At 33.4% G+C, this 12396-nt stretch overlaps 1 long non-coding RNA gene across 1 annotated transcript; it reads right to left on the bottom strand.

The window, feature by feature from the left end:
* Nucleotides 1-2408: 2408 nt before the first annotated feature.
* LOC107858652 lies at nt 2409-11553 on the bottom strand. Its single transcript, XR_001671171.2, has 3 exons — nt 11403-11553; nt 11240-11324; nt 2409-2719 (listed from the first exon to the last, which is right to left on the bottom strand). It is a non-coding gene; the product is annotated as an uncharacterized LOC107858652 (long non-coding RNA).
* Nucleotides 11554-12396: the final 843 nt, after the last annotated feature.

Below are 12396 nucleotides of genomic sequence, written 5' to 3' on the forward strand. Positions count from 1 at the left end.
TTTTCACAAGTTATTAGTGAAATAAAGTTGGCAAATACTTGTATCCAGATTTAGTATATGGACGAAAATTATCTCTTGTAGGTCATGGCTAGAGGGTGGACATTTTACCCATAGTGTGTATGTACGAGGGTCAGATAAGTTTGACAGTTCCACCAGTGAAACAGGGAATATATTTTATGCTTGATAATTATTTACATTTCTTGACTTGGCTTGGCTGAACATGACTTGAAAATTTTGTTGACTTGCTAGTTTTAAGTTTAAACTACATTTTTGTTGTTTGTTATGCTAAATGTATATTTGTTTGAGCATGGATTAACTTCTTGTACTATAATTTGGTTATATGTTCATATTATCATTTGGATTGGTCAAATGACCTCATCAAATATTGTTATTTTCTTGTGTACTGACACTACACCTGCTTTTACTTTTGTGAATGCAACGTATATTGCAAAGGCTCCTACAAAACCTTACTTATGATTCCTACAACTAACTTCAAATATCAGGGTGAACGACATATCTGGGCTACCATGATATCTTTCCTTTACGACATAGTTCTTATTTCTGGACTTATGTTTTCTTTTTAGTTTTGGGGTTGCATCCCCTTCTTGACAATCTTCAGTAGTTTTGGTATGGATGACTTTCGATTCCTAGGAATGGTTATGGTTAAGCACATTATTCCACATATAGTTATACTTATGTTTTGTGTTGGTTTTAAATTTATTTATAGATAGATTAGTTCTGTGAATCTTCTAAATGTTGATTATGAGTTGGTATTTTAGGATAAATGATTTTCCCACAAGGTGAGTAGTGTTGGTGCCACTCATGATGAATTTGGGTCGTGAAATATATATACATCATATATACTACATATACAAAAATTTTACATTACAGTAGTTTATCGGAATAAACAAAAAGAATCTCCTATCGAACATTTTACATAAACGTTAGACCCATCTTTCTTAAAATTCATGACAACTTTAGAAATCAAAACAAGGAAATCAAAAAATTATATTCCAAAAGTGTGAGAGAAAAAAACTCAAATGGTAAATTGCATAAAATTTTCGTAGTAATTTGTAAGAACAGAACAAGTTATAGAGAAAATCTAAAAGAAGAAAACTATGAAGAATATCTAAAAATTATAATGAAGAGTCCAACAAATTGAAATTCGAAGAACTTTTTGAGAAGCTATGAAAATCAAACTTTGATTAAATTTTTCTAAAATACAGATGAATTTTATAGCAGAGATCCAAAACGGTGGCAAAAATACCGATAAGAAGTACAAAAGAAGCAGAAAAATTCTATCGAGTTTTGTTGCAGAAAATTTTGATAAAAAGTTCTGTTGAAGCAAAAAACTTAGATGAAACTTGACGAAAATTAGACAAAAAATTTCTTCTTTCTAGACCATCAAGTTCAGAAAAGTGCCTTTGAGAAAGTAATTGAGGATTCTTCATTCTATTCAGTTTTGTTGCAGTGGTTTAATGGTGGAGAAAAATCAGTGAATTACTGATTGATAATGGTGAGCCATCAAGGATGGATATTTTTCTGTTGCATTTTCTTGTTATCAATGAAGAATGGAGATACAATTGCAAGAATTTTGATTGAATATCATATAAGTCACGTGATGTGACAGAAAATGAAAGTGAAGACCAACTGGTGACAGACTACTTATCAATTATTGTGTCGTAATTATCAAATATGTACCAACTGGACCAAATCGAGTAATTTTAATTAAGTTCAATTAACTTTTTCGTAAATAAAATGGCCAAGTGGCCAATTCTTTTAATTATCCTTTTTATATTTTTAATGTTCTATAAGAAAGCCCAAAAATGTATCCCAAGAACATTTTTATGTATTCTATCAAAATACTATGGGGGTGGTAGGGTGGGATGGAAAAAGGGTGGGGGTTAGGGGAGTCGGGCGGGTGGGAAGGAGACAATTAACTTTGAATGTCACAAGTGAAACTTATTTTTCCTACTTTAAGTAGTTCTTATAGTCCCTCCTAAATGAGGCAATTCTTCAATAAATGTGCTACTTGCAATGTTTCATTAATGATCATACCTTTAATAATAATAAAATAATTATTAATAACATAATAATTTCTTTTAACAAAAATATTGATATAGATCATACCTCCGATAAGTGGATCACGGATAATGAGTTGCAATTCTTGGACATGAGACATAGCAATCTTGTTGTCAATAATCTTAAATTTTAAAAAAATTGATTGTCACGGATTTCTTTAGTCTAGAATTCTTGGTCTTGAATTTCTTATTCAAAGCATCCCACAATTCTTTTGAATCTTTGCATACGTTGTAAAATTGTCACGACCCCTCTTACGAGTCGTAATGGCACCTACTCTATCCCGCCAGTAGGTAAGCCAAACCATAATCCATAGCTAACACAATGGGTTAACTTGATGAAAAATACCCAAAAGAGCAAAAAACAACAAATGCAACTTGTAAATAAGCAAGGCAATAGATGTAGACAAGGATAACCAACAATACAGAAATCCATCCCACGACCTGATAGAGCCAGTAGAAGAGCTTCTACCTATACAATCCAAGTGTCTAAAATAGTCAATACAATCCGACCCAAAATAAAAGACTAGACATAAATAAGATATAAGGAAATGAACGACTCCGACTCCATGACCGCACCCTATCTCCAAAATCCAACACAACATGATCAATGAATCAGCGACCGTAACTAACACTCGGATCTGTACCAAAAAGGTACAAAAGTATAGTATGAGTATCAAAATATGAGTACTCAGTAGGCATAAATAAGTGAACATCCGAAATAATAAAGTAACGTAAAGAATCAAACACGTGCAACTATAACTACAAAATTAGCCCCATAAGTAAATAAGTGCGGAAAAGTAAATAACCCAACACAGTGTCCCATAGGCCTGGAGGGTACAAACAAGATAATACATTCCAACCCACTATCATTTACTAACTTCCATGATATAACTAGAATCCATTCATGTCATCCCTCATTATGACAATTTCACATTTTTTTTGACTTAGCTATATTCTCTATTGTCAAATAACACCCCCAAGATGGGCTCAACCTAGTCCCTATATGGCCAATACCATAAGCACCAATATTATCAATATTATGAGTAGTCTCATACTTAATATCCGGACTCAAAACGGTGATAATATCATCAATGCCATAATCAATATCCTGACTTGAATCGATAATCATATTATTAATGCCATAATCAATACTCAGACTTGAATCAGTAATCATTAAATCAATGTCATAATCAATATCCAGACTTAATCGATAATCAAATCATCAATGCCATAATAAATATTCGGACTTAAACTGAAAATCATATCATCAATATTGTAATCATCTTCCGAACTTAAATCGAATATATATTATATATTATACTCAATAGTATAATCAATAGCATAATTAATAGTATAATCAATAGCATAATAAATAGGCATCAACCCTTAAAGTCAACCCATCATAACCATCAAGTGCCAAAGTTCCTTGATGTCACTTTAGTAAGAATTTCAAGGCATATAACAAGCTTAATAAGATTTTCAAGAACTAACACCAATCTTGCCCTAAGGTGGGTCGATGGACCCATTTCTAATCTCCAAAATACATTCTAAGGCAAATTCTACCTCGAACTAGGCTAAAGTATCTAAATCCACTTTTAGATGTTAACTAAGCCATAATAAATCCTAAATTAAGAATTTTACCTAAAACATGAACATCTAAGTCAATTGAGCCTAAATTACGAAAATTGCATTTCCGAAGCCAACCCAATATTTCCATATGCTCAAAGAGTAATTACCCTCAAAATGGATGAAATTTGAGCTATATTGATGTTAAAATCACATCATCAAGGTTTAGGAGTTTTAGGAAGGAAAAGGGAAAAATCAATAATGAGAAAGGGTGAAATCTTACCATAAATCAAAGGAGAATCATGAAATCTTCATTAACAAAGCTCCCTACATTACCCACAATCTCCAATCCTAAGCTTTCCACTCTTTTAGGGTTTTAGCCTTTTGAAAATGGATGAAAGAATGGGAAAATTGGGCTAAAATGAGATATTATACTATTCCTAGACACGCGGGTATTGCTATTATGACTTGACCCATGCGATCGCGGCATTAGCTGCCTATCAAGGCTATCATGTACGCGACATAAGGCCTTGCGATCATGATACCTTGAGGTTGTGAACAAGAGTCGCTATTGTGACAAATATTTCGCGTTCGCGACACCTGCTGGTATTGCCAGATCGTTATTCACTATCAATGGCTCGCGATCGCGGGTGCACCAAAATAGCTGAGCTCGAGATTCATTTAGAATCCTGCATACGCAAACGAACTATGCCACACTATCAAATTTGATATTTCGTGCTCGATGACGTGTTAAAATTTTCATCCAAGCTTATTTTAACAAAAGTGGGTCCCAAATTAATTTTTATTTTCTTAACTTTCGACCAATAGGTCGAAATGAGCTCGAGTGCCTCGGGACCCTAAAAAAAGGTCCACCTAGCCTAAAATAGACTTTTTAAATCTGTTGGCACAATCAAAATTTGCAAACAAGATTGTTTGACTGAAGTGTTTTTCCAGTGGCCATTTGGAATCAATAAAGATTTCAAAATAAGGGATTGACTCTAAAAGCCAAACGAAATACCCGGTAATCAAACTATCAGTCCCAACAAGTTATAAATGACTTGGGTCAGCTATAGGAAAGTTCTAACGGTAAAAATACCAAAAATGACTAGAAGGGGGTCATTACAATATCCACTACTAAGGAACTTTCATCCGTGAAAGTAAAGGATTAGGATGTACTTGAAGCCTCGAACAGGTGAGGATACTGCATCTGCATCTCGCTCTCAATCTCTCAAGTAGCCTCCTCTACTGGGCAGTGCCTCCACTGAGCCTTAACTATCAGAATCTCTCTAGTGCACTATTGCCTGACATCGCTAGCCAAATAAGCACAGGCTCCTTTACAAAGGTCAACAGCTTATCCACCTAGACTGAGTTGCATCTAAGCACATGAGATGGATCAGAAATGTATTGCCGCAATATAAAAACATGGAAAATTGGATAGACAACAACAAAATATAGAGGTAAGGCTAACTCATAGGACATCTCACCAACTGTACGAAAAATCTTGAGGGTCTAATATATCTAGGGATGAGCTTGCCTTTTCTCTCGAACTTCATCATGCCCTTTATGGGTGAAACACATATGAATACTCGATCACTAACTCCAAATATCAATGCATAAAGTCTACAGTCTGTATAGGACTTTTGTCTACTCTGTGATGCTCTTAACCTATCCTGAATTATCCTGATCCTATCCAATGACTCCGGAAGCAAATCAGTACCACGAGGTCTAACCTCGAAAGTCTTAAACCATACAATTGGAGAACAACACCTACTTATCATACAAAGCCTCAAAAGACACCATCTCAATACTCAAAAATAACTATTATTACATGCGAACTCTGCCAAGGCTAAGTACTCCTCCCACTGACCTCCAAAATCCATAACACAGTCTCGGAGCATATCCTTAAGTACCTAAATAGTTCGCTTCGACTGTCCATCTATGTAAGGATGGAAAGTTGTAGTAAGATTTTCCTGAGTACCGAACTCCTCCTGAAAAGCTCTCCAAAATCTGGAAGTGAACATGAAACTCTGGTCTAAAGTGATAGATATAGGAACACCATGTAGATGGACTATCTCACGAACATAGATACGGGCTAACCTTTCGGCACTGAAGGACATATGAATAGGAATGAAATGTGCTTACTTGGTCAATTAATTCACGATGATTCAAATGCCATCGGAACCACGGAAAGTCCGAGGCAAACTAACAAAATTCATGGTAATCCATTTCCACTTCCACTCGAGAATGGGAAACCTCTGAATTAGTCCACCAGGTCGCTGGTTCTTGGCCCTCACCTGCTGATAGCATTGGCAACGGCTATAAAGTCTTCCATATCTCTCTTAATTCCATTCCACCAATGTTGACGCCCAATGTTGACTCACCCTTTTTCTTTAAATTACTTTTCGATGCTTTTTGGTCCTAAATAATTTTTCTTATCATGTTTTTAACTTAAATATAATAAATCGCACAATATCAAAAATAACACAAAATATTTTTGTAATCGCATTTGTATTTTTTCTCTAAGTTTATTTTTTGGACTATATATTGTGTCTATATGTATAGATTCTTATTAATATCGTATATATTAAGTTACATAATTATTAAATTAAGTGCGTATACTAAATTATTTATATAATTCATATATGTATATACTAAAAATAATTTTAGGATAGTAAGAAGCATCGATAAAATTAATTTCGGTAGAAAAAAGTGTATTTGGACCAACATTAATTCAATTTCAACTTTATTTTTTCTAAACCCAATTGTTATTCATAAATTTCAGCCAAAGATGCCAAAAACCTGACCCAATATCCATATCCACTTCATCAATCTACCCGATACAATATCCACCGATCACGCACTGACACGTCAGCATAGAAACACAAAATTCACCCTACAAGCACAGACTAATCTGATCCATTGATCTCTTTCTAATCCGAAGGTAATTTTTAAATCAACTTTATATATATATATATATATATATATATATATCTTCATTTTATCTATTTTAATTTTAAATCGTCTGATCTTTTGATCGGACAGATCAAAATTAGAAAAAAAAAAAAAAAAAACTAAGACGGCCTTTTCATCTCTCTAATCAAATCACGCGTGATCCTTTCTCTCTTTCCCAAAAATCGCTCCATAAATTTGATTACCCCAAAAGCACAAAAAATAACTGTCCATCTCCCCTTCCCTCTTCTCCCTTTCTATTCCACCTCCCAAAAATGACAACCATAGCTGTGCCATGGCTGTCACCCTATGCGAGATTCCTCCTAGTTTATCATTCCTCTACCGATGAAACCTAAAGAAAGTAGAACAAACAAACCCAAAATGGTATAACAACTCATTCTCGGTGTCAAATCAGCTATAATGGCATGAAAAAGCTGAAAATCGAAGAGATTCACTCTAGTAATTTGAATTTGAATTTCAAATACCCTTTTCTTTCGCGTTTTTTAAGTTCTTGTCTTAAATTCGGACTTTGAAGTTCAAATTTCGGCTATAAATAATTGAATTCACATCCCCATGAAATCATTGGCGAGAGAGTCAAAAAATTAAAGTGAGTACAACGTAAACATTAAGAAAAGTATAAAGTTTGAAAGGGTCAGGAAAATGAGTCAAAGAAAAGGTGAAAAAAAATTAAAAGGGTTGGAGATTGAAGAAAAGCCGAGAAAAGAGTGCAAAAAATCAGTGAAAAAGTGAAAAAAAAAATAGTGGAAAAAGAGTGAAAAACCAGTTTAACTTTTGATAACTCCACAGGTAAAGGGTCGTAAAGATAGTTTTTTTCTTGATTTCGGTCTAACCTTTTGCTAGTTTTTTCCTTGATTTTGGTCTAACCTTTGAGTTTAGCAACTGAAAAATCTCCGACACCAGAGCCTCAGTTTTGCTTCCCCAAAAAAGATGTGAATCCCCTTCTCGTCTCATTCTATCTCCCTTTCCCTCATCTTGTCCAGTTTTGTAAATATGTTATTTTAGTTTTAAATTCGGTCAAGTTCTTATGTTGACATTTTTGAAAATGGATTCCTGGATGGTTTCCAAGCAAGTTTGTGTTGACTCTAAAGATGGGGATATATTTGAATTTCGTCAAGGGTATTTTGTCGTTGTCGAATTTAAAACAGAGTTGTATGTGAATGTATTGTATATTTTTTATTTCAAGTTCAGTTGTGGTACTGTCGTTTGTTCTTGTTTAAATAGAGTTTTAAAATAATGGTTTCGTCTTAGTTCGTTTCAACATACGACCCTTTTGAGTCCTAATTGTGGAAAGTTCACCCTTAGTTTTATTGCTATGTAGTGTATGTTATGTCGTTATTAATATGGTTGTGTGGAAATTGTTTACCTTTATTATCTGTTTGTAAGGTCAAATATAAGACTATTAATGATGATGTGTTTATCCTATTTTATAAGCGTGATTATTGACTTGATCAAAGTGGTTATAAAAGGTCATGTATTCATCATAAGAAATTTGCCCGTGGTCATAAAAGCGTTAGTATTATTATGCTAAAGATAGTTCCCGGCCTACTTGGCATAAGTTAGGAGGTTCTCATTCATTGAGCTTTGTTTTTTTTCGTTATTATGTTATAGCTAAATAATGGCTTCACAACTTGATCTATTCAGCTTTGTTTATTTAATCTCACTGTCTGATTACAAATTTATTTGTTTGAATGATACTTGTAATCTAAGGCACTATTATTTTGCATTTGGTTCTGCTGGAAAATGGATCATCATGGTTTACTATGCAAAAATAATCTATGGCTTACTTTTTTTTTTTTTATAACAAATTAGTACTTGTAATAAGGAAAAAGACATCATTTTCACCCCATACTATAAAAGAAAAGTCTAAGCCACACCTAAATTATATAAGTGATCTATTACACACCTTAACTATATAAAAGTGATATTATTACCTCCCCACGACCCCCATTCTAAGGCCCGTGTGTTACACTTATTTTAGGCGCGTCCAGCCTATTAAATAACAAAAGTAAATGGCTAAAAACATTAAGGAAAAAGGCATCGTTTTCACCCCAAACTATAGTCAAAAAGTCGAATCCACACCTAAACTATATAAGTGACCTATTACACACCTTAACTATCAAAAAGTAATACTTTTTACTGACGTGGTACTGACGTGGCAGCGCGTGTAAAACACTACACCACATATGAGTGGTGGTAGCCTGACAGGGTGTAAATAGTTTCACTTTTTTATAGTTTAGGTGTGTAATAGGTCACTAATATAGTTTTGGTGTGGCTTCAACTTTTCAGGTATAGTTTGAGGTGGAAACGATGCCTTTTCCCTTCTAATAAATTGAGCATGAAGTCAGTGGTGCTTCTCCTGCATTATTTAGTGCACCACTTATGATTATGGTGTTTCCTATGCTTTAAAAAATAAATTTGTATAATTTAACTTAGAAGCTACCTTAGAATATAAGGTATTATATTTGCTTTTAACCTCCAATTCCAGAATCATTCTCGGATTACTTTCTTTGTTTGTTGTTATTTATGTTATGTTCTCATGTCTTGACGAATATATATATATATATGTGTGTGTGTGTGTGTATGTGTATATATATGTGTGTATATATATATAATGTTTGTTTAGGTTACTACTTCTTATCTTTTTTGTTATTTCATGTGAACTCGGGATTTGGAATTCCAATGAAACTCCATTTCTACTCAAATTTCAGGTCAACCTCGACTAGGATCGCATGGCCTCGGAGTCGCGTAAAAGTACGAGTTCAAACTCCATTAGGAGTCTAGTATCTCTTAGCCGTTTTCTTTACTTCATTACCCTTATTATGTTATTGAAATTCAAAATGGTATTGTTATTGTTGTATTAGGTTTATATATTTGTTTATGGCGTTGCTTTAGCGTTTATGAATTTTCTTAAGGTAGATTAATACTCTCACCCTTTTTTAAAAATAGCACATGATTAATTAACTCATAAAAAATATAGATTTCGCTTTAAAGGGGCTTTATCATTTAAACACTAGGTTAATTCTTTTGAAAACTAACTCTTGCCTCAAAAATATTTTTAGTGAAAATAAACGTAGTAATCTCCATGTCTTTCTAAAAAAATAAATGAAATTTCAAAATTAATTTAATAGTAAAGCAAATCGCTAAAAGCTTAGATTTTTTGAAAAAGCTTATTCGTCAATTTATTTCTACAAGTTGAATAATTCTAATATTTTAATTTTCAATATTTGTTTGAGTTTTCCTATGTCAGGCATAGAGAAGACACTAATTAGTTCTACAAATATTTATGGATAAAAGATTTACCTTTTAAGATGATTTTTTTTATGTGGAGAATGTGGAGAGAGAAGATCTCAGTGGATGCTACTATTAGAAGATAGGGTGTAGAGGGACCTTCCAAATGTTGGTGTTGTTAGAATTCCACACAAGAGACTGTGTCTCATGTGTTGTTAAGGTTGTACTATGCTAATAGGATAGGGTCTTTTTTCTCTTCTTTTGCAGGTATAAACATTCAAGGATTGAGTCTGAGGAACACTAGATATGCTTGGTGGAATGCACAGGTTAAACCAAGGGAGAGAACTTATTTCAAAACCATTCCAGGAATGATTATGTGGGAGTTATGGAGAAGAATAAATGCTTTGAAACATGAAGGGAAAGGAATATCATTGCACAGGCTGATCTTTAATGTCACCAGACACTTGGGAATGCTACTGAAGGTTAGAAAACCAAATGTAGAGTTCTCGTGTGAATGACCTCTAATTTTAAAGTAGCTTGGTCAATTGAAGCCTAAAATTCATGCAATAGCAGTAGTATGGGAACCACCTAACAATGGTTGGGTCAAATATAACACTGATGGGGCTTCAAAAGGTAATTCAGGGGGGCATTCTTGGGCCTTTTGCTTAAGGAATATTTGGGAGATTTAATTCATGTAGAAGGATCTTCAATGGAGGGTACTAACAACATGGAATCAAAGGCTATGGCTATTCTAAATGCAGCAAGACATTGTAATTCAACAAAGCATGATAAAGTCATCATACAGACATATTAATTGATGATGCAAAAGTTGTTAATAAGGGAATGAGAGATACCATGGAAGCTAGAAGACACAATCTGACAGATATGACAGTTACTGGATACCAAGCAAATTCACATAGTGCATATATACATAGAAGGTAATCAACTAGTAGACTACTTGGCTAATTTAGCATTGGAAGAAGAGTCCTTTACATATACAACATTTCAGCATCTACCAAGAAAGGGTACAAAGATCCTAAACAGTGATAAATACCAAGGTTCATACCTAAGGCTAGCAGTAGCAAAATGACAGACAGACTAGAAGGCTACAACAAATTTATGCACATGCATTATATTTACAACCTTATAGGGCATTCAAAAGGAGGAAAACTACTTAGCCTAACTACACCAGTCAACAGAAAAAGGACTCTCAGTAGATTGGGGGGTCTAGAGGTCAGATTTGCATTCAGAGCAGCTGAGAATATTGATACCATCAGGTTAATAGTGGGTTCAAGCTCTATACAATCTCTCTCCCTTATTTAATTGTACAAAGAGGAGCTTCTTTACATACAGATCAGAAAGAAGAAGCAAACACAAAAGTAGAATTTACTTACCAAGATTGAATACCAACTCTCAGTGGACTAGACTCGTCGGTTTAGTACTAAAATCTATCTCATACATCATCACTGGAGATCGCAGCTGACGAAGAAATGGAGTTTGTATTAACAGGTAAGCTCAAAACCAAAACAAATACAGAAAAGGAGAAGCTGAACTTACTCTTGCAAGCTGGACTCGGAGCTGAAGCTGAGAAACCATGGCAAAGTATTTATGATCCAAAGAAGCAACATAGTGAACTGAGTATTGGTGAATAAAGCCATAACAAAGGAGGCGGAAGGCAAGAAAGATTAAGAGCTGAAGATCCCTTTTTAAAAACCCTACTCAATTTATATATATATATATATATATATATATATATTTGGGCCGGATCTTTCTATCGGATTGGGCTGTTTGTGTTCTTATGTTGGATGGTGTATAGGGATATTTGATGTTGTGTGTGTGTATATATATATATATATTTATATATATAAGGTATATTTTACTACTATTATTATTTTTATTATAATACAATTACTATTTTTTTTAATTACTACTACTACTACTACTACTTACACGTTATTTCACTTCTATGATATATATACATATATATTGTATTTTATTTTTATATTAGTTGTTGACCACGAGAATTTCACAAATAAAATAGTAAATTTTCACATCTTCTTGAGTATACCTATTTTTGTAAATAAATGCCCACACACATTAAAGAAATATTTTTATTTGCTCTATAAAGATTTTTGTTATGCACTTAACTCCGTATGTTTTTAAATATTTTTGTAAAGTTATAACACTCTACTTTCTAATACATGTATTATTGCAGTAATTATATTACTTTTCCTTTTTTTTTTTATATATATTTGAAAGTACATATATACTTTGCAATAGCTATATCATTTCCTTGTATATGGTGGTGTTACATTTTTATATACCTTGAGTTTCTTTTCTAAAATGTAACAAAGATTTTCTTACCACAATTTTTAGTAAATAACGAAGCAAATATTTTTCAAACATTTCCTTAAACTGATTCTATAAACTATCTTCAGATAGGCTCTAAGGGATTCCTAACACCTTTCCCTTGAATAATCAAAACGCTTACGCAAAATCTCAAAACATTTTCGGAAGACCAAACATAGTTTTACATACAAAAATGGTCCTA

Source organism: Capsicum annuum, chromosome 2, assembly GCF_002878395.1.
Source record: "Capsicum annuum cultivar UCD-10X-F1 chromosome 2, UCD10Xv1.1, whole genome shotgun sequence".
Classification (NCBI taxonomy): Eukaryota; Viridiplantae; Streptophyta; class Magnoliopsida; order Solanales; family Solanaceae; genus Capsicum; species Capsicum annuum.